General features: G+C 36.2%; 1 long non-coding RNA gene across 3 annotated transcripts in view; it reads left to right on the top strand.

Annotated features, from left to right (window-relative positions):
- Window positions 1–25450, top strand: part of LOC105491250 (uncharacterized) — a 44215-nt gene extending 18765 nt beyond the window's left edge. The window contains exons 3-4 of one of the 3 annotated variants that reach the window (XR_011616190.1): window positions 2686–2811; window positions 24962–25450. This is a non-coding gene — a long non-coding RNA (uncharacterized lncRNA). Of the gene's footprint in view, window positions 1–2685; window positions 3330–24961 lie in introns of those variants that run through there. The other 2 variants (XR_003020295.2, XR_011616189.1) reach the window with 2 other exon arrangements.
- Window positions 25451–27000: the final 1550 nt, after the last annotated feature.

Below are 27000 nucleotides of genomic sequence, written 5' to 3'. Positions count from 1 at the left end.
AAGACAGCGCCTGTTTTCCAAAGTGGCTGCACCATTTTACATTACTACCATCAGAATATGAGAGTTCCAGTTGCTCCATATCCTCACCAGTGCTTAACATAAACAGTCTTTTAAAATCTAGACATTCTAATAGGTGTATTGTAGTATCTAGTGACTTTACTTTGTATTTTCCTAAAAACTAATGACATCTGTATCTATTTTATTCCTAAGTACTACATGTTTTGATCTTATTAAAGTATTTTGTTTATTTATGAGACAGTCTTCCTCTGTCATCCAGGCTGGAGTGCAGTGGCACAATCTGGGCTCACTGCAAGCTCAGCCCCCTGGATTCATGCCATTCTCCTGCCTCAGACTCCTGAGTAGCTGGAACTACAGGTGCCCGCCACGACACCCGGCTAATTTTTTGTATTTTTAGTAGAGTTGGGGTTTCATCGTGTTAGCCAGGATGGTCTCGATCTCCTGACCTCATGATCTGCCTGCCTTAGCCTCCCAAAGTGCTGGGATTACAGGTGTGAGCCACTGCACCTGGCCCAATATTTTTAATATCAATTGTTAGTGCCTAGTAAGTAGAAATGTAATTTTTGTATATTGATTTTTTAGATCAACTTTGCTAAACTTAGTTTTAGGAGATTTTTGTGGATTTCCTGGCACATTCTATATGTGCATTTTAGAATAATGTGTAGCATGCTATATTTGGTGTAATGTTCTATAAATGTCAATTAGGTCAAGTAGGTTAATAATGTTCAAGTCTTTTATGTCCTTCTTGAGTTTTTATGTACTTTTTCTATCAATTTTTGAAAGAGGAGTATTTAAATATTTGACTAGAATATGTGGGTTTGTCTATTTCCCTTGTAGTTCTATTAGTTTTATCCCCTTGTATGATAAAGCTCTGCTAGTATAGTCGAATTAAGGTTTAGAATTATGTGCTTTTGGTGAATTTTTTAGTATGACTGCTTTATCATTATATGACCCTCTGTCTCTAGGTATATACTTTCTGTAAAATCTACTTTTTCTGATTTTTTTATACTTTTATTTATTTATATTTAATGTGGGTTTCTTGCAGGCATCCTAAAGTGGAGTATTGTTGATTTTTGTCCCATCTGAAAATCTGTCTTCAATGGTTTAACTGTTAACATTTAATGTGATTATTGTGGTTGGGTTTAAATCCACCATCTTGCTTTTGTTTTATATAAGTCTTACCTGGTAATTGCTTATTTTTTATTCTTTTTGTGACTTCTTTTGGGTTGATTGTGTATTTCTTCCTTTCATGTTATGTCCATTGTTGTTTTTTTGTTTTTTTTGTTTTTTTTGTTTTTTTTTTTTTTTTTAAGGAAGATGTCTAGTGTGTTGTAAATGTAAAATATATTTCTGGTTATTCTTTTCCCTATATTACACTTCCTATTTTTATTTATTTATTTTTTTTATTATTATTATACTTTAAGTTCTAGGGTACATGTGCATAACGTGCAGGTTTGTTACATATCTATACTTGTGCCATGTTGCTGTGCTGCACCCATCAACTCGTCAGCACCCAACAACTCGTCATTTACATCAGGTATAACTCCCAGTGCAGTCCCTCCCCCCTCCCCATGATAGGCCCCGGTGTGTGATGTCCCCCTTCCCGAGTCCAAGTGATCTCATTGTTCAGTTCCCACCTATAAAGAAACTATCATCAGAGTGAACAGGCAACCTACAGAATGGGAGAAAATTTTTGCAATCTACTCATCTGACAAAGGGCTAATATCCAGAACCTACAAAGAACTCAAACCAATTTACAAGAAAAAAACAAACAACCCCATCAAAAAGTGGGCAAAGGATATGAACAGACATTTCTCAAAAGAAGACATTCATACAGCCAACAGACACATGAAGAAATGCTCATCATCACTGGCCATCAGAGAAATGCAAATCAAAACCACAATGAGATACCATCTCACACCAGTTAGAATGGCGATCATTAAAAAGTCAGGAAACAACAGGTGCTGGAGAGGATGTGGAGAAAGAGGAACACTTTTACACTGTTGGTGGGACTGTAAACTAGTTCAACCATTATGGAAAACAGTATGGCGATTCCTCAAGGATCTAGAACTAGATGTACCATATGACCCAGCCATCTCATTACTGGGGATATACCCAAAGGATTATAAATCATGCTGCTATAAAGACATATGCACACGTATGTTAATTGTGACACTATTCACAATAGCAAAGACTTGGAATCAACCCAAATGTCCATCAGTGACAGACTGGATTAAGAAAATGTGGCACATATACACCATGGAATACTATGCAGCCATAAAAAAGGATGAGTTTGTGTCCTTTGTAGGGACGTGGATGCAGCTGGAAACCATCATTCTTAGCAAACTATCACAAGAACAGAAAACCAAACACCGCATGTTCTCACTCATAGGTGGGAACATTGTTGGTTTATTAATTATTATTTGCCTTGTTATTTTAGGGGTTGCTTCGGATAAGTAATGTATATCTCTAAGTTATCTTGAACTATTCAAGTGATATTATACTTTTTAAAATATTATTTAGGCATATTATAGCTATACCAGTTTAGATATAAAGAAAACTGAAACCTAGATTAGTGAGGTGACTTGTCCTTGGCCAGAAACCCTGGTTAGGGGCTAAAATAGGAATTCTAGTCTACTGACTTCAGACCTGGTGTTTTTCCCACAGTGTAATGCTACAATGAGAACCAAGGTACTTTCTTTGGAGAAGACCAAGTCACCACAATTAGGATTTATATTTATAATCAACAGCATGGAAAGAGCTGAGATTTTTGTTTTTCTTGTCTAGGAAAATGTAAGTTTGAAACATCAATAGAAAATCCCTAAACTCCCCTGAAGACCACTTGGGTAAACATCACACATGGGAATCAATCAGGTCAACAGCAAAAGATGAATCTGTGAGCCAGCATTTCAGTCAAACCCCTGGAGCAGAATTTAGATTCCTCTGGCTCTTCACATTACTCACTCCAGGGGAGCAATTCACATCCCATAAATCACATTCAGACTGTGACTTGTAGGACTGTCTGAAACTGTATTTACTCATCTTATTCCATATGCCAGAATTAAAGAAAATCTGGGACCATCAGTATGATAGGTATGTCTATCTGGGCCTGCTTATGTAAATACTGAATGCAAATGCATACATTTGTAACATGAGAATTGCAGAGTTGATCTGGTAATATGCTCTATTTGAGCAAACCAGATTTTTTATTTAGTTCCCTGTATCATCACAGGAATAAAGAAATGTGTCTATCAATAATATAAAGGAATATGTCAGTGTTACTTTTAAACACAAGTATGGCATAAATACAAACCAATGTTGTAAAGATTCAAAATAAATGTTTGAATTACTGCAATTCTCTTAGATACATTGTCCTTTTTACAACTGTGTTTATGTCCAGCTTTATTCCCAGCATTACATATTTGTATAAGATTAAAATGAAACGTTTTTCTAGGTATTTACATGCTATCATTTTTTCTCATTCTTATCCATGAGCTTTAAATAGTAGATACTCAATCTCTAAACCTATGAAACATATTAAGTGTAATCACTTGTTATAACTAGTCTGATTCCTGTTTTTCTCTGAACCAAAAGAATTCTTAGGCTGAAACAAAGTTTGTCAGACCTAGAATCAAATCAACTTATTTTTCCAGAATATGTTTTTAAAGAATATTGATGCCAGAATACCTGAATTTCTTTCCTATATTTAGAAGATTATATAAAATAGCTTCAAATATAGCATTTTGACTACATAATCAGAATTTGTTACACTTACTTGTTAAGGTATTTGACAATATTCACTCAGTTTCTCCTAGGAGTTTCCTATGTCCTGGGAGAAAGAAAAAGGAATAATCATTGTTCACTAGTTTTTTTCCTATAAATGCACAAGAATGGCTGTGTTTGTGCAGGCAAGTAATCATCACAAACATAATCCACTGAAGACAATAGTAAGAAAAGATTCTGTGCTCAGTGCATACTAAAGAAAAGTGGAGAAAGGTAAACAGCGAAAATGAGAGGAGAGAAAAACAAGGCCACTTTTTCAGTCCAATCACTTTTCCTGTGTAGCTATGCAACTTTTTAGCCTACTTGCAATTCTTTACAGCCTTTCCTATACGGTTTAATAAAAACAAGAAATATCTCCATCATGTAGTTGTCTATGGAAATAGACGTTTACCTGGCAGTTTCACTCTGATTTCTTTAAGAGACATTTTCTTAGTGCTCTTTTGCATTTCAGTTTCAGGAAATTGCCTTATTTCATGTGGCGGCTATTTGCCATATGAGACCTGATGATGACATGATGACATGCTTTTCATGTGCATGTCCACTGAAAGCAAATACGATGAGTCCCATCCTGGGAATGGCTTTGACTTCATTCCCCAAAATGTGCTTTGTACAGGCTGATCATTTGGGTTTAGGATGACACAAAAATCCCATAAAACTGAGTTTAAATGTTTGCTCAGGAAAAGAATGGAGGGTGAAATTTTATAAAGGATTTTAGTTAAAAAAAATGGTTTTGATTTATGAGATGTTTATACATTCATTTATTCAAAAATGTTTCTGAATGCCTTTCATGTTCTAGGCACCATATGTGGTTACAAATAAGTGAATACAGTACATATAACCACTGCCCTGAGCTCAACGTTAAATTTAGGAGTCAGTTAATAAACAAGTAAATAAATACAAATTTATATTTGATGAGGTTTTTTTTTTTTTTTGACAGGGTCTTGCTCTCAGGCTGCAGTGCAGTATTGCAATCACAGCTCACTGCAGCCTTGAGCTCCCAAGCTCAAGCGATTCTCCCACCTCAGCCTCCCATGTAGCTGGGACCACAGGCATGCACCACCAGGCCTAGCTATTTTTTGGTTTTTCTGCAGAGATGAGGTCTAGCTATCTTGCCCAGGGGCTAGGGTCAAACTTTTGTCCTCAAGAAATTCTCCTGACTCAGCCTCCCAAAGTGCTGTGATTATAGTCGTGAACCATGGCACAGGGCCCTTTAACAAGTGTTTTGATAAAAAATAATTTAACTGGGCTCCTATTCAGAAAGTGTGGTCCTGGAAATTCCCTCAAGGGGGCTGGTATTTAAACTAGGACTCAGATGACTAAACCACCATGTGAAAATTGGGCAATATCATTCTAGGGCAAGGAAGTACCATGAGCGTAAATCTGGAGATAACCAAAGTTTAGCCTAATTAAGAAATGGAAAAGGGCCAATGTGCTGAGAGAGAACTGAAGTCGGAGAATGTGTCATTTGGATTACGTAGAGCCTTGTAATTTATAGCAAGGTTTTTGAAATTTATACAAAACATAAATGGGTATGGAAATTCTATTTCTTCATGACTAATTAGTATTCCATTATTCAACACAAATTAAATAAAATATGAACGTATGTAATACAAACATATAGATATCTCCTTTTATCCTGCAAAAATATAATTTCAGACCAAGGAAAAGAATGAGTATTGTGACAGGACTGACATGCTGAAGAATGTGGTGATGACTTTGAAATGATATAGACTAAGATGAAGGGGTAGAAGCAGGTTTAGATCTCGATTCATGTTTAATTTTTAAAAAGATTATGTTGAACATCAATGGATTAGAAAATAAATCCTGGACTTATTAATGTATCATGATATAATGTAATATTACATGCTCAATGATAAAATAGGATTCAGGAATTGATAATGTAACAGACAGAATGGGTTTCTAGTTTGGAGCTCTATACTTTGAAAAGATGATGAAATAAGTGGAAACAAAACATTATGAAATGAATATAGTGCAACACATATGTGTCAAGAATGTTGATATGAAGAGCTGTACCATGAAGTGTCTCAAATTATGTAAAGCATTCACTTTACTAGAGTATTGAGGTGAAGCATGCAGGATGGGTCAATATTATGGATAAATAAGAGTTTTCATCAAAAGCATGTTTCTAGTTGTTTGCCCTCCTTTCAAAGTGTTTTATTTATTTTTTAACCAGCTTTCCTTCATGTCTTCCTATCCCTCAGGCTCTTTGTTTTTGAGTTCTTCCAGGAGTGTTCTAATGTATCTTCACACAATAGTTCTTCACACAATAGTTCACTATTTATTATTATTATTATTACTATTATTTTTGAGACAGAGTCTCGCTCTGTCACCCAGGCTGGAGTGCAGTGGTGCGATCTTGGCTCACTACAAGCTCTGCCTCCCGGGTTCACGCCAATCTCCTGCCTCAGCCTCCAGAGTAGCTGAGATTACAGATGCCTGCCACCACGCCTGGATAATTCTTTTGTATTTTTCTTTTTTAGTAGAGACAGGGTTTCACCATGTTAGCCAGGATGGTCTCAATCTCCTGACCTCATGATCCACCCACCTCGACTTCCCAAAGTGCTGGGATTACAGGCATAAGCCACCACACCCAGCTTGGTTCACTATTTTTTAATAATTGCTAGAACACTCACTATGTAGAACATGTATTTAAAAAGATACTATCTGTACTCTCCAAATCTTGAAAAGGACTATTAACTGTTATCAGAAATAAAATCCACCTAACATGATAAAAACATTTATTCCGGCAAGGCCCATTAATGTGTATTTTACTGGAGGAGCCAGTCTCCCAGTGATTCACTCCCTTGTGTAGTCCATAACCACATCGTACCAAGGTTGGTCTTTGGGACCAATATAATACAGAAGGAAGGATGGTATGTCACTTCTGAAATTAAGTTATAAAACATTGCACCTTCTATCTTGGTTGTTTGCTTGTTTTCTCTTGCATCACTTGCTCAGGGGAGAGTCAGCTACCATGACATGGGTAGCCCTATAGTGGGGTTTACATAGTGAGGAACTGATGACTCCAGCCAAGCCATATAAGTGACTTTGGTAGCAGATCCCCCCTCCCCAGTCAAGCCTTCAGATGATCACAGTTCTGGCCACCATCTTGATGGCAACCTCATGGGAAAGCCAGAACTAGAACAACCCAAGTAAACAGCTAAAGTGTTATTGGATTCTTGATTTTTATAAACTGTGTTAATTTATATTTAATGTTTTAAGTTGCTAATTTGGGGTAATTTTTAAATAAGTATCAGTAGATAGCTAGTGCAATCCCTAACATCTAGAATAATAATTTTCTATATATTAGAAAATATTTCCATACCTAGAAAAGATTCTCAATAAAGGCTTAAAATGTTTAATAAATAAAGTGTAAACTAACTTTTTAAGCTGTTTACCAGGAGCTCTTTTCTTTTAGCTTAAAATATAGTTCCTCTCTCTGGAGATCCCAGATTATATTCACATATTTTTTTACAAGTTAATAAAGATCTTATGCATAACTTAATTCTGATGTGAGTCCCTGACCTTCAAATACAGATGTTGACTGTGGGATAAGATGTAGGTTTTCAGCAGCTGGCTCTATTTTATGTACAAGGCTATTATGCTATTTTTGCTTACCACATATAATTTTTATTTTATTCTTCAGAAGAAAACTAGGAAAAACTGACTCATGAATACGTTGACTTTTAAATGCAAAATTCCTAGGTAAACATGTAAACATAATCACAGAACTCAATGTTTGGTTTTTCTTACTAATCATTTCTCTTTGCCTTCCATTGTCTTTAAAAGTTCCTTGTCATGAGTTTTTTGGATTTCAAACTTTAAATATTATGTGTACGTAATCACAGTGAAATGGAGACTTTGGACATTATTCTGCATGTCTTGATCAAACCTTTAATTTTAATATTTGAGATAATTGATATAAATGTGTTTGTAAGTTTTCCACATAAATTAGTGTGGCAGACCCTACAGTGATCCCCAATGATTTCCACTCCTGAATGTTTAGGCCTTTACATCATTCTCTTCTCCTTGAGAGCAGACAGGGCCTGTAAGATGCTTCAAACCAATAGAACATGGCAAACCTGATGGGATGCCACTCCTGTGATTACATTACAGTATCTAAGACTCTGTCATAAACAACTGGAGCTGGATAAGTCTATATAGTTCCCTGATCTATGATACAACAATATTCTTGAGGGCAGGAATATATTTGCTTTCGCCTTCTCTGTCTAGGATCTTGCTTCTCTTTTTTTCTTCCTCACCACTTTTTCAGTTGCTATTGTCAAGTACTAAAGTTTTCTTGAGACAGGGTCTTGTTCTGGCACCCAGGCTGCAGTGCAGTGGCTCGCTGTTGCCTCTACCTCTTGGGCTCAAGTAATCCTCCCATTTTCAGCCTTCTGAGTAGCCGGGACCACAGGAATGTGCCATCATCCCCAGCTAATTAAAAAAAAAATTGTAAAGATGTGGTCCCACTATGTTGCCCAGGGTGGTACTGAACTCCTGGGCTCGAGTGATTCTCCTTCTTTGACCTTCCAAAGTGTTGGGATTACAGGTGTGGGTAACGGCGCCCAGCCAAGTGTTCCATTGGGTGCCCCCGATAACCTTGGATTTTAGGTAACATTATTGCTGACTTAGAAGTGAGGCAACTGAGGCTTAATAAACATTTGAAGCAGCTGGCATTGGAAAGATCATTGGAAAAAGACAAAAAAAAAAAAAAAAAAAAACCCAGGAAGGAAAAGTACGTTATTTTTAAAAAGAAAAATACAGTGAGACCAGTGATAGTATGCAAGAGATTTTTGAGGGGGAAATCTGGTTTTTTTGAGCAACACGTTTGTAGAGCCCTGATCTGACAGAAATACAGACTGAGGGAGGACACTGAGAGTTACTGGAACTCACAAATGGAAATTATTTTTTTTTAGTGGTTAGGCTACATGCTAAGCTTTGATAGATTAGTATAATATTGAAATATAGTTTGCATAGGCAGAGAGTGAGAACACATTCTTATACACTGAAAAAACTGGGTCACCAGTAGTGGAAAAGTAAGTAAGTGTATTAGGGGAAAAAGTGAAAAATATGACAAGATAAATTCAGAAATGAAAGCAGAATAGAAAAGGGGCTGTGCATTTCTATCCTCTTGAGGTCAATATCATAAATTTAATCTCACTCACCACCATTTTCATACCAAGTATATTAGTCTGTTTCAGTTATTATTGTCAAAATAACTGAGCTAAACATACACTATCAAAATTAGATAAAATGTTTAAAGCTCTAGTTATTCTTTTGGGTTATTTTGTGTAGGCATATGCATGGCTTACTTGACTACTTAACATCTGCTACTTGAGGGCAGGATCTATGCAGAGTTTATATTCGTATATATTAAAGTGCCTGCCACAGGCCACTAAACATGTAGAGATCTTAGTATGTGTGGAATAGTCCTGAGATTGAGGTTGACGGGAAGAGAATTATATGAAAGTGGTTGAATTAGAAGTTACCTCTTCATGGGAAAAGGAAGGGAAGTGTTGAAAACACAGCTGGGTGACAGACACAAGAAGTCAGGGTTGTATGGGTTTCATCCTATAGTCCTGAGCTGCCATTGAAAGTGTTTTTGAGCAGTAGAGTGGTAATGAACAGAACTGCTCTTTGAAAAATCTAGTTAATCAGGTGGTTAAAGGAGGTAGGACACTATAACAGCTTAAGAGGAGGCCAAAGGGTCAAGTCCTCGCAGTAGGATGAAGAAAGATGACAACATTGAGATCCTAAGAACAAGGGTAAAGAAGTTAAATTCTAATTGCTTCTTTAAGCCTCTCTAAGTGTGAAAATTAAGTGAGTTATTTCTGTTCTTGACATCAAGAATGGTGGAAGAGGTGTTGAGTTGCAGTATATCAATAAAATGTCATTGATCTTGTTTAGCCTTTCACAGTCATTGAGAGCTACTCATTTTGGGTAGAATGTAGCATAGAGGAAAGTGCTCAAATTTTGGTCAGGCTACCTAGGTTCAAATTGGTGCCTTCCCACCTGTGTGACTTGAGGCTAAAAGTTACCCTCTGTGGTCTCAGCTGATCTGAGAGCACATTAGGTTAGTGCGCAGCATGAGTGTAGTATGGTCCCTTTGAGGATTGAGGGGCATCCATGAAGCACTGAGTACGTATTAAGTGGTCATGCTTACTAACTGGGATGCCAGTTGTTATCCAGATTCATGTTTCTCAAATTCTGAGCAACAGATTCAATGACAAACCAAGGAGCATCTTATCCCACTTGACACAGTCTGCCTGTGTGGATCGTGTTCTCAAATGTTGGCCCTGCAATTATTTTTACAATGGGATCTATTAAGTTCATTTTTTTTTTTAAAGAACAAAATCAGCACTGCCCATTTTCAGTGAACAAAATACAAGATTCATTTTAAACAGTCTTTGGAATAAGAGGAACATTTCCACAAAATGGAACTATAAATCTTAAGTGAAAGAACACACTTTGGAATTTACAATAGATGGCAGACTGTGTTCTTAGTCTTCTGAAGGTGTGAAATTGCAGTTAATTGCTTTGTTCTCAATTTTAAAGAGCAAAGAGTTCATAAATAATAAGCTCAAGTAGTAGTTTGCAAAGGCTCTAAAAAAATCTCTCAATGCATTTTTCATTGCCAAAGATGTGATTCTTTTGGGTGTTGATTATTCCCATGAATTTTAAAATACTCAACAGAGTCTAACTACAGAGGAAAATTATCTTTGAATTCCATGTTAAAAGAGTTGTATGTGTCAATAAGAAACCTTTGGTTTCCTGACACATGCATCCTTTAGTGGGATAGAATACTTCTGAGAAGTATAATGTAGGGTGCTATAATAAAATTTCTAGATTATTAGATTATGAGACAGAAAATCCATTTCTTTCATATTTTGTAGTTATTTTGTTCATTGAAAATATCAATCATTAAGTGATAGCATGATTTCTTCAACATCCTAATCCTTCTGCATTATAAAGTTCACCAAGCAATTTAAAATGCTTGTGTGTTTAGTATTATACTACCTTCAATAGGATAAATATACATCTTATTCGTCTCATTCCTACCAAAAATGAGCACAAATTACCTCATGAAAACCCCACTCATGTGAGGTGTCTGAGGTAAATATAAATTTTTTGAAAACCCCAGCACAATAAGATTAGTTGAAAATTTCAACGCACTATCTCTTCCTGGCCATACTGTATTATTCTTATGTTTTATTGTCTAGGAAGGTTTTCTCTTAAAAACCTCCAGCTGTAACAACGTAATCAGAATCCTTATTTTAAGTTATCACAGGTTCAGCACACACAATAATAGAAACAGGTAAATAATTAAGCAAAGAAACCAAACCAAGACATGGGTACAACACTTGTTTTCCAAAAGCAACTCCCTGCTCTGTGAATCTGTAGAAGGGGATAATAAGGTTTGTTACACTTAAATTACTGAGAATCCCACTTTTCACTGGATTCTTCAAACTCTACAACCTCCCACACACGTAATTAGAAATCACACTAGAAAGCATGGTTCAGAAAGAAAAAAAACAATCAATCAATTACTTAGTCTGTTTCTAAGGTTTAAGATAATTTCAACCATGTTTTTGTCTCTGGGAAATTGCAGGAGAGGAAAAAGTCAATTTTAGGTAACGTTAAATATTGCAATGGCCTTACCAGGGGAATGAGGATTTTGCACAAGAAAGTGGCCAGTACTCAGGGTCTGAATATAGCATTTGTGTCCCACCCTTGACCACATGGAGACCTGCATCCTTTGGCTTCATTGCCTTCTTTGAATAATGTGTCCTTGATGAGGGAAATGCTTGAAAATTGTTTGTAATTTTAAAATGCTATGTGACGTCTAACCACTCATTTTTTCTAATTTCAAACTCTTTTAGAAGCTGCCTTTTAAGCTCAAACTGAGTGTGATCCATCCTCATTTGATATTTCAATTTTAAGATTATTAATAACACCATTGATGTAGATGTTAAAATAACACTTACATCAAATAGCTGCCATATCTGGCATAATCGTGAGTCATTGCCATTTCATTAGACTCTGTAGAAACCAGGCTTAGAGGCAGCTGCTTTTCTTTTCACTCTTCATTTCTTTTTCTTAGTTTAGTCTAAATGACCATTAGAGGATGAACTGGAAAGTATCCTGGAAAACTGCAAGATGGTTGTACTCCAACTTCAATTGTCTCCATCTTGTACATACAAGTTCTACCAAAAATCTTTTATGAAAGAACATTTTTCTATGTCATGCTAGGTTACTTCAAATTTAACTAGTTTTAATGATTCCATGACTATTATTTATAGGACCAAACTTTATTTATGCATACTTTATTTTCTTGAACCTGTATCATCTGACAATTTTTGTCTCCAGAACAATCAGACACTTCACTGTGTGCACTTGTAGGGAATAGATGACTGAAATGAGATTTGTTCTCTTTTCTGGTATTCATCAGATTCTCAGTGACGTTCTTATTTTCCTCCACTCTCCTGTGTTTTGAATTGCTTCCTTCATCAAAAAACGAAAATAATGTCTTAAATAAAAACTTGCACTTTAAAGCTTACAAAGTTTTCCTCATAAAATACCTAAAACTATCTCATCTTCCCAAGTTATAATATATGCATATATATGAAAAAAGTTCAAGGTCTAGAAAAAAGAAATGAGAATTGTGGAATAAATAGGATACCTTTCTGATTTCCCTGAAACCAGGAAACCTTTCTTGCTAATTTACACCGATAGGCTTGGTCTAGCTTTCCCTTCTACTCTGTGCCCTATAGAGCAAGTGTGTAGCTGCGGCAGCATAGAAATTATAATATGATTAAAGTAAAAAATTGGGACATACTGATGTTCAGCATAAATGGATGGAATTTCACTTGTGCTTTAACAAGGTAGAAATAGTTTTGGCCTGTAGCCTCTCCACTTCTATTTTATATAGCCTCATGTTGAGCCACTAAGGACATAGAAAAGTTGTAACCTTTAAAAGTAAGTAGAGTTTAAGTACACATTTTATACATATTTATAAATATTTTATAAAATTAAGAGAAATTGTTTTACTCGCTAGGATTCACCTATGTTGATCGTATATGTATTTGTACTCAAAAACCTCATGATAGCCTTTATTTTCAATTTCTCCAGCTTGTAGAAGTTAAAAGCACATATGACACATTTCATCAGATTATTTCTAAATGGCCTGGACCAAATATTGACAAGTGGCACACCTAGCCTGTTCAGCTTCTCCAAAACTTCATTAAGGTTATCATAGATGTCTTTTGCCAAAATGATCTGGCCTGCAGATAAGACAATATTCTGATTATATTGCCCAATGATACACAAAGGTTATTTTCTGATGTAACAGTTGTTCAGAGGGGGTAGTTGGCTTCATGTCTTGGTAATGCATCCTGTTATTGACATCTCCATAGACTTCAAAGCCTTCTGTTTCTTTACTCTGTCGTCTGTTTTTCAGAACAACCTCCCCTCATATGTTGTAGGATGGCTACAGATTCCTGGTATCACATAGACAAGTTAACAATGAGTGAAGAAGAAAGGCACATCCTCCCTTGAAATTTTTTAAATTTAGGTTTAAATGACCTTTGCCAAAGCCAGCCCTGTGCTACACTAGACTGTAGCAGCTTTCACCACCTCCCAGGATACCTTAGAGAAAGCATTTGCACCTGCATTATCTCAGCATCTGCCACCCTTGCTCTAAGCAAAGCGTTTCTAGCATTTTCAAACAACTGCAAATATCCGCTGTGGCAGCTTCTGCCTGCCTGCCTCCCTGGGCATTAAAATTTATCTCCATGGGAAACAACTATATTTTTTTGTTAGTATTCTCGCAACAAAGTTGTATGGACATGGGAACCTTAATTTTCCCTATGATTATTTAAGTTTGGAGACAAGTTGCGAACACCTAATAATTATAAGCAACAATCTTTTTGTCGCAGGCAAGATTGGCCAACAGATGCTCAGATTAGTGGGTAAAAATTTGAGAAGTATAATCTGAAAGTATCTCCCTCCTTGAGATATTAATTGCAAAAGAAAAATTAGTAAATTTACTTTGGGGAAACTCACCTGAACCAAGTAATCAAGGTTAGCATCTCTAGGAGGAAGATATATTCACATCATGTTCCCCCCAATATGATACACACTTCTATTGTATTCCTGCCCAAAATGTGTAACTTCAAGTTAATAATGTAAAATCAACATATAAACCCAATTAAGAGACATGATACAAAATAACTGACTAGTACTTCTCAAATATATCAGGGTCAAAAATAAGGAAAAACTGAAAAACTGTCACAGATTGGAGGATATAACAACTAAATTGAAAATGCAATTGTGGATTGGATCCTAACACAAAGCAGCACATTAGTGGAAAAACTTGGAATGTAGAGAAGGTATATATTCTTTAATAGTATTGGAAAATTAAAGTATATAATTTAGTTAATACTGTTATATGGGCATTAATTTCTTGGTTTTGATCATTGTGCTTACAGTTACGTAAAATGTTAATATAAACGGGAGCTGGGTGAAAGGTATATAAGAGTTCTTATTTTTGATTTGTGGTTTTCGAGAAAATATTATGTCAGGGGTCTACAAAATATTGCCTCTGGGCCAGATCCTGCACTCAACCTTTCTTTTGTAAAGAAGGTTTTATTGGAACATAGTTACATCTATTCATTCGCATAGTGCCCATGGCTACATTTGTGCCACAATGCCAGAGTTGAACTGTGGCAACAGAGAACCCAAAATATTTACTACCTGGCTCTTTACAGAGAAAATCTGGCAACCCCTGTATTATGTCATGCATAAAAAGCCTATGCATTGCCTTGCAGCTCTAAAGTGGGAGTCAGGCTGTGCCAGCGGGGAAGAAAAGGCTGCGATGATTTAGAATTCATGGCTCTGTGCCACCTTCTGTTTCTTCAATCCATGACACCTTCTCAGTCTTTGCCATAAAGGACCTGGCTGGGCCCCACTGACTTTACCACACCTCCAGCTCATGCATCTCCTAACCTTCCACTTGCTCTTTCTAGTTTCCAAGATAGGACCCCTTTCCTCTGCACATTTTTTAAAGGCCAGCATCCCTCAGTGCTCTCTCCAAGTCCCTCTCCTTGACTGGTCCCCAGCTAGTGATTTTTAACTGGAGTCTCATCAGAATCACAATCACAGGGATTTGCTGATAAACACTATAGTTAAGTAAAAATGTCTAACAAACAAACTGCCCATGTTTCTCCAGGAATATCATCACTTCCATTTCCCACTATCCTAACATCACTTAAACCTGTCTTTCCTGCCCACAGTGCCAATATACAACTAGCTTTTTCATTTCAACGAAACATGTTTCAAATGCACTTTACCAGGACTTCTCAGAAACATGAATTTGCTTTCATGTTTCTCACTTGAACCAATGGTATCGTTAAAAACCTATGGAGTGTCCCAAGCCCATAATTAATTCTCAATTCCTCTTTCTTCTTTACCTCCAGATCACATGAATTATTGAGACCTGCTCCTTCTACCTGCTAAATGCATTTTCTTTTCTCTATCAAACTGGTCCTTGACTTAGTCTAGGCCACTCTTGTCTCTTACTTGATCTGGAAAAGCCTCTTAATTTGAGCTCTTGGCTTCCAATATACCTCTCTCCAAGAAATAATGTTCTTAGAGGAAATCTAGAGAGAATTTTGAAAAATCTATACCAGATCTGTCACTCCTCTGTCTAAAACTCTATAGGGAAATACTCTTTGACCCTGAGACAGAATTATTTAATATGGTTTACGTATTTTACATGGTTTACAAGACCTGTATGTGCCAGCCCCTGCTTCAGTCTCCAGAATCATCTCTCCCCCACCCCCTTTCTCCCCACAACATTCTAAACTTTACAACATGAATCTTACATTTTTAGCTGAGCCTCCTCCGCACTGGAAGCTTTCTCTGATCCCTTTATGGTAGCCCCTATGTTTCCCTAGCCCAGCACTGATCATTCCGTGGTAGAATTTCTTGCTTAATCATCTCTACTCCCCATCAGACCCTTAGGACTCATGTTGGCCAGGATGTAATATGTGTCTGGCACAGAGTAGTCAGACCAACAAATGAGAAATAAAAGAAAATGGTCTTATTCTTTGTCTTGTCTTATCCAGAACACAATTCTTTCTCTCCTTGCTGGTCTTTTAGCTCTACTTTTAATACTATCTAAAAATGCCTTCTTTTCTGTTCTACCGAGATATTTGCATTTTTACAATGAACACTTGAGGACCAAAAGCTTTTAAGTAACACCTACATTAATATGTTGGGGAATTCCAGAGCTACAGAGATTGCATACTAAAATGGGAAACACTGACCAGTCCACTTGGAATATATCCCCCAGGTGGCTGCCTTGTTGGTAAAGCCACACTTGACACAAGTTTTTTTTTTTTTCTTTTCGAAAATGCAAAGTACAAGTAATTCAATTTTTATTGCTTAATACTATCAGTTAATTTATTAATTCCTTCAGTTCATTTAACACAACTTCATATTTAGAATCACTTTGTGCTAAGCTACATGTTTGAAACTTAGAATGTGAAGTTGAAAAAAGAAACAGCAAACTCAGACTTTGGCCTTAAGTTAATAAGCTCCTAGAATGACAAATACGGAAAACAAAATTCCAATACAATCACATAATTGCTACAATGGATCACTGCACAGCGCACAGGAGGAGCATATGGTAGGAGCGTCTGTTAGAAGTCCAGGAAGAGGAGGAGAGTACTAGTTCTATGCATATTAAATTATGAAACCATCAATTTTTTAAACTGGGTAAGTATTTGAGGTCATCTGGTGTATCCTTCCTACATTAAATTCACACTTTTTTTAATTAGTGAAAAATATGTGTCTAGGGAGATTATGTGGTTGTCTAAGATTGCCAAACAGTGTCAGAATCATAATTACCACCTAGGCTAACTCCCCCAAAAATCAAGTTTTAAATTAAAAAATAAAAAAAAGTTTTCCTGATCTTTAATTTGTCTTAGGAGTCATGTCTTTGCACACTGCCAAGCTTTAAAAATCTTCCATTTGTATTCATGGAAAAAAAAAAAAAAGTCAAGGCTGTTTGTGCAGTCAAGGACAATTTACTCTTCCTTTCTACAAGTGAGTTAATAGACCAAAGAAACTGGCCTTAAGCACTGTGCAAAAACAAGAAAATGTTAGGATTTCAGCCCAGTATGCCAGAGAGATCTAGAAATCTCAAAGGAAGGGTTCAGGTAGCTTTCTTATGATTGTCAGGATAATTGATGCCCATATAATTAGGAGGCTGGTTGGAAATTTTACTTCTTGAATACATTAGACATATACAGCTAACTATATATATGGTTAGACATAAAATTGTACATAAGTATGATACAAAATTATACATGACATTAATTAAAATATTCTTTTTATTCTGTCTAATTAAAACACAGATGTTTATCCAAGTTGTTGTTGTAGTTCTGAAAGTATAATGCTTGAAGAAAACACAGATTGAGGAAACAACACAACGTAATGCATGCATTCTGTCCAGGTAATCATGTCAGGTCAGGGCGCCCGTGCTTAGGAAACACTGCCATGCAGAGGTCTACATAGTCACCTTGTGATTTAGCATCCTGAAGATATTAACATGACTTCCTTCCACGTATTTGAAGTGTTGACCTCTTCCACGAAGGACTTCTAAAAGGACATGTCATTCATTTCTCTAGTACAGAAATTTTCAATTTTGCACAAAGCAAAGTGAGAAGGAGGATGCAGCCTAAGAGCATAACTATTTGTACTCACATCTCATAGAACATTCTGGAAAATGCAGATATTTCAGTAGAAAGGTTAGGAGTCTTAGAGAATACCAGTGTGTGGTGTAAACAAGGATATGGACCCACATGGATGTTTAAGCCTTCTCTGTTCTGCTACCCTGTTTATTTGTTGCTCATATTTCTATTTCAAGAAAGGTGAAATTTTTATGGCACATTATTTTAAGACCATTCCATAAAGCCAGAATTCCACCATCACCACCCCCTACATATACACACGACTCCAGGCAGGAGAAAAAGTGAGAATTGAATTAAACAGTGCAACAGCCTGCTGGTCTTCTGCAAAGGCTGTGTTCTGGGTTGCAAGTAAAGGTCCTATAAAGGAAATCTGCACTTATCACCTCCTCTCTCTGGCTGAGTCATTATGAATACAGTTGCAGTCCTTTTGTGTTAGGATTTTACCCTTGTAATATCATAATGTTTGGTTGTTTGGTGATAGAGGACCTGCCACTTTGCATTGGTGCATTTCTGTTTTGTGTGTGTGTGGTTTTTTTTTTTTTTTTTTTTTTTTTTGACACAGTCTCACTCTGTCACCCAGGCTGGAGTGCAATGGCATGATCTCAGCTCACCGCAACCTCCGCCTCCCGGGTTCAAGCAATTCTCCTGTCTTAGCCTCCCAAGTAGCTGGGATTACAGATGCATGCCACCACGCTGGGCTAATTTTTGTATTTTTAGTAGAGACAGGGTTTTGCCATGTTGGCCAGGCTGGTCTTGAACTCCTGAACTCAGGTGATCTGCCTGCCTCGGCCTCCCAAGAGCCATGGCACCCAGCCACACTGGTGCATCTTAAAGTTATCCTTAACGCCAACTTATTGAGAGGGGCTGCCATGGGCTGTGGCTATGCCTTGGACTGGGGAGAGCAAACAATATTTTGAGGATTGATCTGGGATAGGGGTTTGCCAAAAAGAGAGGCCATGGGAACAAACCCTTTATTGGAGGGACACTGGAAATCTTCAAGAATTTGCTCGCATCCCAGTGTATTTCAGAGCTGACACCAGCTTCAGCTACCTTGAAAACTACCCACATGACTTCTGTTGTCACTGTGTCATGATTTCCTATTGTTCAATAAATAATAGTGTGAGACTTCACTAAAGGGCATCTGTGCTTTGAATGAAAAGTCCTCTAATGTGTAAGGGAAGCAACATCAGTTTCTTTGAATCTCTCCTTGCAAAATGTTGGTTTACAGACATTTTTATTTTGGAATTAGAAAGCAGCCTGAGAGACTTGAAGTGGAAGAATAGAGTTTGCACTTGGACAATCAGACTTAAATTCGTTTTGCGACTTTCTGGGAACATGACTAAGGGTGTGTTACCACCTAAAAGCCTGTTGGTTCCATGTTTCCCCACTCCCCACCAAATAGCCCTTTTGGCTTATAATTACTATACAATTCACTCATTCAAAATGTACAATTTGATGCTTTTTAAGAATATTTTCAAGGTTATATAATCACCACCACTATCTTATTTTAAAACATTTATGTCTCCCCCTCCAAAAAATCAGGCCCATTCCATTCCCTCCACCCCAAGCCAAGAGACAATCATTAACTCAATTTCCAGATCTGTAGATCTACAGATTTGTCTGTTCTGGACATTTCATATAAATGGAATCAAATAATATGTGATATTTTGAGACTGACTTCTTTCACTTAGCATCTTTTTCAGGGTTAATCCATGTGGTAGCATGTGCTAGTACTTACTTTTGTTGCTGAATGATATTCTGTTGTATGGATAGACCTCATGTTGTTTATCCATCCATCAGTTAATGGATATTTAACCTGTCTCCACTTTTTGGCTATTATCGGTAACGCTGCTATGCACATTTGTGTGACATTTTTTGTGTGGAATATGTTTGTAGTTCTTTCGTGTATATACCTAAGAGTGAAATTCCTAGTTTCACATTTGAGGGACTGCCAAACTGTTTTCCAAAGTTTCAGAATTTTACATTTCCACCAGCAGTGAATGAGGGGCTCCAATTTCTCCACACCCTTGACAATACTTGTTACTGTCTGATTTAATTGTAGTTGTGTTAATGGGTGTGGTCTCTCATAATCTGTTATTGGTTTTGATTTACATTTTTCTAATGACTGATTTTAGCATTTTTCCATGTGCTTATCAACTATTCGTATATCATTTCTGGATAAATGTCTATTCACATGATTTGTCTATTGTAACTGGATTACTTTTCCTCTTATTGAATTATAATAGTTCATTATATATTCCTCATATAAAATCCTTTATGTCTCAGATATATCATTTATAAACATTTTCTCCCATTCTGCCAGTTGTCTTCACTTCACTTCCCTGTTTCACTTTATGTTTCAGAGGACATTTAATACATATAATTTTATAAATATACAAAAAGACATTATACAAATATGAATAAGTAAATATATTGCAGACTATATATAGGTTTATATATTTCAATTTATCATTTTTTATTTTGTTTCTAGTGCTTGAGTTATTGACGTTTCCAACTATTACTGTTGAATTATCTATTTATTCCTTTAATTCTAGCAATTATGTTTATAACTGTTTCATCTTCCTGATGGAGTGACTTATTGTAAAATGCCCCCCTTTTGATCTCTAGTAACATTTTTTGCTTTGTCCGATATTGGTATAGCAACTGTAGCTCTTTCATGAATGCTGTTTGCATGGCATAACTTGTTTCATCTTTCTGCTTTCAGCCATTTGTATCTTTGAGTATAAAATATGGCTCCTATAGGCAGCATTCTGATTGGTGATAATTAAAAGTGTTGCTTTTAATATAAAATGATAATCTGTTCTTTATTGTGTTTTACTGTTATATTGGTATGGTTACATTTATATCTGTCATTTTGCTTTTTGTTTTCCACATGTCTCGTTTTTTTAAAAAATCCCTGTTCATTCCTAATTGTCTTTTTTTATAAGTTGACAATTTGTAGTATAACATTTTAATTTTAAAAATGTTTAAAAATAATTTGAGGTTATTTTACTAGTGGTTGTTCTGGGTTTACCATATACATCTTTTAACAAAATCTACTTCATATATATACTAAATTAATTCCAGGGATGGCTGTATTCTCCCCTATTTTTGTGCTATTACTGTGCCATTTTATCTATACATGTTACAAATCCAACAATACATTTTTATAGTTATTACTATAGTTATAGTTATTATATGCATTTTAAAGGAGCTGAGGGGAAAAAAGAGAGGAGTATATATTCACAGAATTTGTTCTATAAACCTTATTTAACTTTTCCAGTTCTGTTCATTTATTCATAGATTTATCTTCTTGTGTAATTTTCTTATTCCAATGAAGCGTTTCTCCAACTTATTTTGGTCATTGTCAAATATATTACATTTCTTTAAGTTAAGAAACTCCTAGTATAGTGATACACATATACTGACGTGTAATCAGTACATAGACAACATATATAAATTATTTTATGCAATTACTTCTTAAATAAGTTAAATGAAGACAGAAGAAATACACAATTAAACCATCATTTATAGTTACCTTTGCTGGCAGGCTTTTTTTTTTTTTTTTTGTATAGATTAGAATTATTTTCTGGTGTCCCTCCTTTTAGATTGACGTAGTTCCTTACATATTCCTTGAAAGGCAGATCTGATAGCAACACATTCTATTTATTTGGGAAGACTTTTTTGTCTTTCTTGAAAGGTTGCTTTGCCAAAATAAGACTTTTGGTTGGGAGATTTTGTTTTTGCTTTTTACTTCTAGCACTTTGAATACCACTACTTTCCATCTAGTCCCACAATAGGGCCATCCCACTACCCTTCTGGCGCCCATTCTCTCTGATGAGAAGTCAGCTGTTAAGCTTATTAGGTATACCTTGTGTGATGAGTTTAAGATTTTCTCTTTATCTTTTCAACATTGACTATAATGTGTTTCAATGTAGTACTTTGTGTTTATACTACTTGGAATTTGTGGAGTTTCTTGGATGTGCAGATTAATGTTTCCTCATCAAATCAGGGAAGTTTTCAGCCACTCATTCTTCAAATATTTTTTTCTGTCCCTTTTCCTTTTCTCATTCTGGCATTCCCATTAGGCATATATTGGTATACTTAATGGTATCCCACATTTCTCTGAGGCTCCATTCATTTTGTCTGTTTTCTCTCTGTACTTCACAATGCTTAAATATTATTAGTCTTCAAGTTGACTGGTTCATCCTCTGCCAGCACAAATTTAATGTTGAATACTACAAGTGAATTTTAAATTTCAATTATACTTTTCATGCCAGAATTTGTATTTGGTTATTTTTAAAAGAATGATGCTTTCTCTTTAATAATATTTTCTATTTTGGTAGCATTGTAACCATAGTTATGTTCTTTCCTTCTTTAAATGTGGTTTTATTTTTTACACATATTCATAATAGCTATTTTGAAGTCTTTGCTACATTGACAGTACGGGTCCCTTCAAAGGCTGTTTTTATTGCCTATTTCCTGAATATAGGCCACTTTTTCCTGTTTTTTTTGCATGTCTCACTTTTTTCTTGAAAACTTGACATTTTAAGTAACATACAGCAGTAATTTTGGACAGCAACCCCACTCCACCCCTAATAGTTGTTCTTGTTGCTTGCTCTATTTTTGTTTATTGGCTTAGTAACTTGGCTTAATTAATTCTGGGAAGTCTGTTTTCCCCACAGTCTGCAACCTGTCATGTCCTTGCAGAGACTGTTTTACTCCCTTGTTACCATCCTTCATCCTAGCTACTTAGGCTTATCCTGAGAAGATTAAGCCAATACTGGTCCAATGTCATGCTTAAATATTCTTTACCAATTAGTTTTTTTTTTTAACCTTTATCATTAGATATATCTATAGCTTTGAGGCTGCTATTGTAGTTAAAAGGGTTTACATATTTTGCCTCATATTTATCCAGGAACTGTGATGAGTCTATGTGTAGCTTAAGGAATGCTTTCAAGACTTCCCCACACCCTGTTCTGAATACTTCTGAGCGCAGTCTAGTGCAGGTGCATCCTCTTCCCAAGCTCAGTAATTGACAGTGATCCCAAGATCTTGGATGTCTTTTTTCTGGGATCTGTGTTGTAAAGTTCTAGCTGCTCTACACTTCTAGTTTATTATGAAGTTACCACGTTTTTATAAATTGTGCTCTACTAAGACCTCCATTGTTTCTGACAAAGTTCTTTGTCATGAAGTTCTCCACGAATGATTCTAAATAAAGTCAGTCCCCTCAGGCTTGCATAGCTCTTGCTTATGGCCTGCCTTTCACTTTTGACAGAACCTCTCGTCACTGTACTAGAGCTGGGGGTGGGGAACTGCTTTTCCCAGATGATGGTAGCTTATGGTCTTCTTGGCTTGCCCCTCATGAAATGGAATATTTGCCCTAGGAGTGAGATAAAATAAGGATGACTGGGGCCCCAGTATTCTTGGCCTGCAGGTCCTAGAGTTAAGCTTCCACCCTGTTGGAGTGAGGCGGTTAACAGGTGAAGGGAGATTGGTCCTCTCTTTCTCACCTAGATAATACAGACTCTGCAACATGGGATTGAAGTGAGGTGAAAAACACCGAGATCCTGCTCCCCCAACAATGGTGAGGTCTGGTTCTGTATCCCCAGAAGGCAGATGCAGGAAGAAAGAGCTTTCTTTTTGGCCACTGCTGTCCAGAGTACAGTACCACAGTTAAGGTGGTGGGGAGCACATCATGACTCACATGGCACAGACTCACTGTTCTGAGATTTAGTGGACTTCCTTGAAAGCATGTTTCTCTTTACCATATACCCTTAGGACAATTTTAACAATTTTTATGATTAACTCTTACCATAAAATTGTTTTACTGAGGAGACGTTTGCTGAGCTCCTTACTCTACTATCTTTGAAGTTTTAACTCCTCCTGAATCCATTAGCTTTAGATAACATAGGAATAATGACATTTTACTCAGAGTATTTTTCAGAACTAAATGAAGTCATGTATGGTCAATATTAGCAATACTTTGCACATAATAATCCTCAGAAAAAATATAATTTGCTCTCTCTAGGCTACGAAGTTGGCTACAGTGGTTAACTTACGGATATTATATGTTCAATGAACAAAAATCTATTGCAGAATTTAAATATATTACATATAATTCACAAATCAACATATCATTCATTTGTATATGTACATATTATATATATTGCATTAGGTTGTTCTTGCATTGCTATACAGAAATATCTGAGACTGGATAATTTATAAAGAAAAGAGGTTTGATTGGCTCACAGTTCCAGAGACTGTACAGGCAAGCAAGGTGCTGGCATCTGCCTGATTTCTGGAGTGGCCTCAGGAAACTTAGTCATTGTGGCAAAGTCAAGGGAAAGCACATACATCACAGGGCCAGAGCAGGAACAAGAGAGGGGCAGGGAGGTGCTACACACTGGTCCAATCACCTCTTACCTGGCTCCACCTCCAACACTGGGGATTACAATTCGACAAGAGACTTGGGCAGGGACACAGATCCAAACCATATCATACAGCTACATATATAATCAAAACTAGAGAGCAGTAGTACAGTTTGTTTTTAGAACTCACGTAACCCTTTCCTCCTTTCATGGATCCTAAAGAGTCAAATCAACAGGCGAGCTCTCTCTCTCTATATATATATATATCTCTCTCTATATATCTATCTCTCTCTCTCTCTCTCTCTCTCTCTCTCTCTCTCTCTCTATATATATATATATATATATACACACACACTTTTTTTCTCCATATATATTTTTAACTCAACACACAAATGGAGAAAAACATTGGAAGGAACCAATGCCTATTTAATTAATATTTCTGAGGACATTAACACCTTTAATGATTGTAAATTTAGATCTGATTGAGTTAATTTGGATTTTCCTACAATTTTGCAGTCATCTAGTATAAGCGTTCCATCCTTGTTCTTGATACAACTAATGAAATTCAAATCATGGAAGGTTGTTTCTGAGAATGGGCCCACTGAGCTTTCTTTGCTTGACTCCTTTATCATCTGCCTCCTAAATGGAGTTTTTGATGCTCAGTAAAATAATCTTACTGAATTTTGTTTTGCATCTTTTACGGATAAAAGGAAAGTAAATTTGCTTGAATAAAAAATACGACAATAGTGATGTTTCAAAATATTTGATACCTTCTCACAAATACATCTCAAATGATTGCAGTGGGTCTTTTATATGTCTCAGTGTGCCATCTAACTATCAACATTGTATGTGGATGTAAAATATCAACATAGCATAGCTTTCTGATAAAAAGAGAAAAATTCCCCACCGAACATCATCCAACTATACAGGTACCAACAAGTCATCCAAAGGCAAGGCCCAAATCCTTGTATCTATCACTGATTACATGAATCTGTTCTTATATTATAACAGAAAGTCTGGTGAAGAATAGAAGATATGACACAGAAACAAGAAAATATATATTGATAAGGCTTTGGTTAAAGGAAGCAAAATACCAGTATACAAGATGAAATTATCCTTACAGGCACAGATATTTTCACATCATTCTGTCAGAAAAAGAAGAGCACATGCTTCGGCTGAGTCTTTGGAGGATCCAGAGAGAAATATTGATGGAAAGAACAAACCACGTGTACATAACACTCCTTCAAAACTGATGCAGATCACATTTAAACACCAATGTGTACAAATGTCATGTCATTCCTATGATGCTCTTAAATTGTTTGTGTTGTACTTTTTTGTAAGCCTTGTCATGTTCTCAAATAAGGTAGCCTTTTCAGAAAGACCAAAGATATCTTGCATAGCAATAAGAGCCAATGTTGCCAAACTCACCTGAAAGTTGATGTGCAAGTGAAGAACAGGTGTGTCTGTTCCTTTACCCCAAAAATAAAGACAAAAAGGCTTCTAGCTTGGCAGCATTTAAAGTTGACTAGAATTGTTTTATTCTTCATAGACATGTAATTGACAGTTACATACACATATGATTAGAGTCACATACATATGATACTGTTTAATATTTATGATGTTGCTTTATATACATGATATATAATATATATGGTATATGTGGTGAGAAGAGAGTTACTTAAGAAAACAGATGTTATTGTATTGCTTATAATACAATGGATAAATGCTTGAGGTAATGGATATCCCATTTACCCTGATATGATTATTACATATTGCATGCCTGTATCAAAATATCTAATATAATCCATAAACATATACACCTACTATGTACCCACAAAAATTAACAAGAAAGAAAACACTCAGAAAATTATGTTTGGGTTATTTTTAATGATGTAGTCTTTTGCTTCTTCCCACTGATACTTAAAATTTAGAGCAATTAGGTTAGAAGGATCAAAACTGAAAAACTATGGAAAATATTAACTGGAAAGAAAACTAAAGACAAAACTAGATACAGATTTTGAAATGTGTTTTACATCTTGAACAAGTTCTAATCTTTTAATTTACAAACAAAAGTGACTCAGGACAACTTACAGCAATATAGTTTAAAATTAACATTTAATGTTTGTGGATACTCATGTGTAGCATCTGTTGTGTTTGTGGTATATATCTGTATGTGTCTGAATTTGTGTGTTATGAGTATGTGTGAGTGTACATTTTCTGTGATGTGTGAGTGTGCATTACATTTTTTTTCAGGAATGTCTTCTGAGCATGCAGTGATGTTCTAGAAGATGAGTTTGAGTGCGTACAGTGATTCTAAGGGGTCACCTACCATCCTGCTATATGAACCAAATGGGCTTCACTGGGAAGGTAGTGCCACAGCCATAAAATCCCCCTTACCATGGAGGGGGCCCCACGGAGGACTGAAATTCTCTTTTCTCATAAGATCTTCTGAATAACTATAGAGGGCTTTGAGTTTGGAACGAAGTGAATAAAATTAAGCAGCTTCTTAGAGATGATTTGAGAAATGAATCTCTACTTTGTTTCCTTAGCTTTGCATAGCGTTTTGGAAGAAGATATTTCTCAGGAAGAAAGTGGCTGTTCATTACAAAACCACCTGTCAAAACGGCTCTGGGTACCTGGACAACAGTCTCAATGGGAGCAAGTTTCCTAGTTGTAATGATTTTTTCTGCTGGTGGCTACATGCACCGAAAGTGAGCGTCACATTTGTTCGTTTAACATTGGTTGCAGGACACTAAGGAGTACCTCTTTTATCAACACTGAGATGAACTGTCTTTCCAGGAAGTGATAAACCAAGTTACTCATTTGGTCATGTCAACTTTTCCGACTGTTTCTGGCCAGGTTCTGCCCATGTTAAATTTTCAATCTCAGACAGGAACCAGCAGATTTTCTCCCCCAGAGCCCTAGGGCTGTGCTTGATAATGACTCTGCAATTTGTCTCATACTTCCCAGAGATAGGAGCATTTTACCCTGCACTGTTCCATGCTATTTACAAAGCATAGGCATTTTGATTTCCTTCTTCAATATTTATC

The sequence above is a fragment of the Macaca nemestrina genome, chromosome 18 (genome assembly GCF_043159975.1).
Source record: "Macaca nemestrina isolate mMacNem1 chromosome 18, mMacNem.hap1, whole genome shotgun sequence".
NCBI lineage: Eukaryota > Metazoa > Chordata > Mammalia > Primates > Cercopithecidae > Macaca > Macaca nemestrina.
This window is presented reverse-complemented; position numbering and strand designations above follow the sequence as displayed.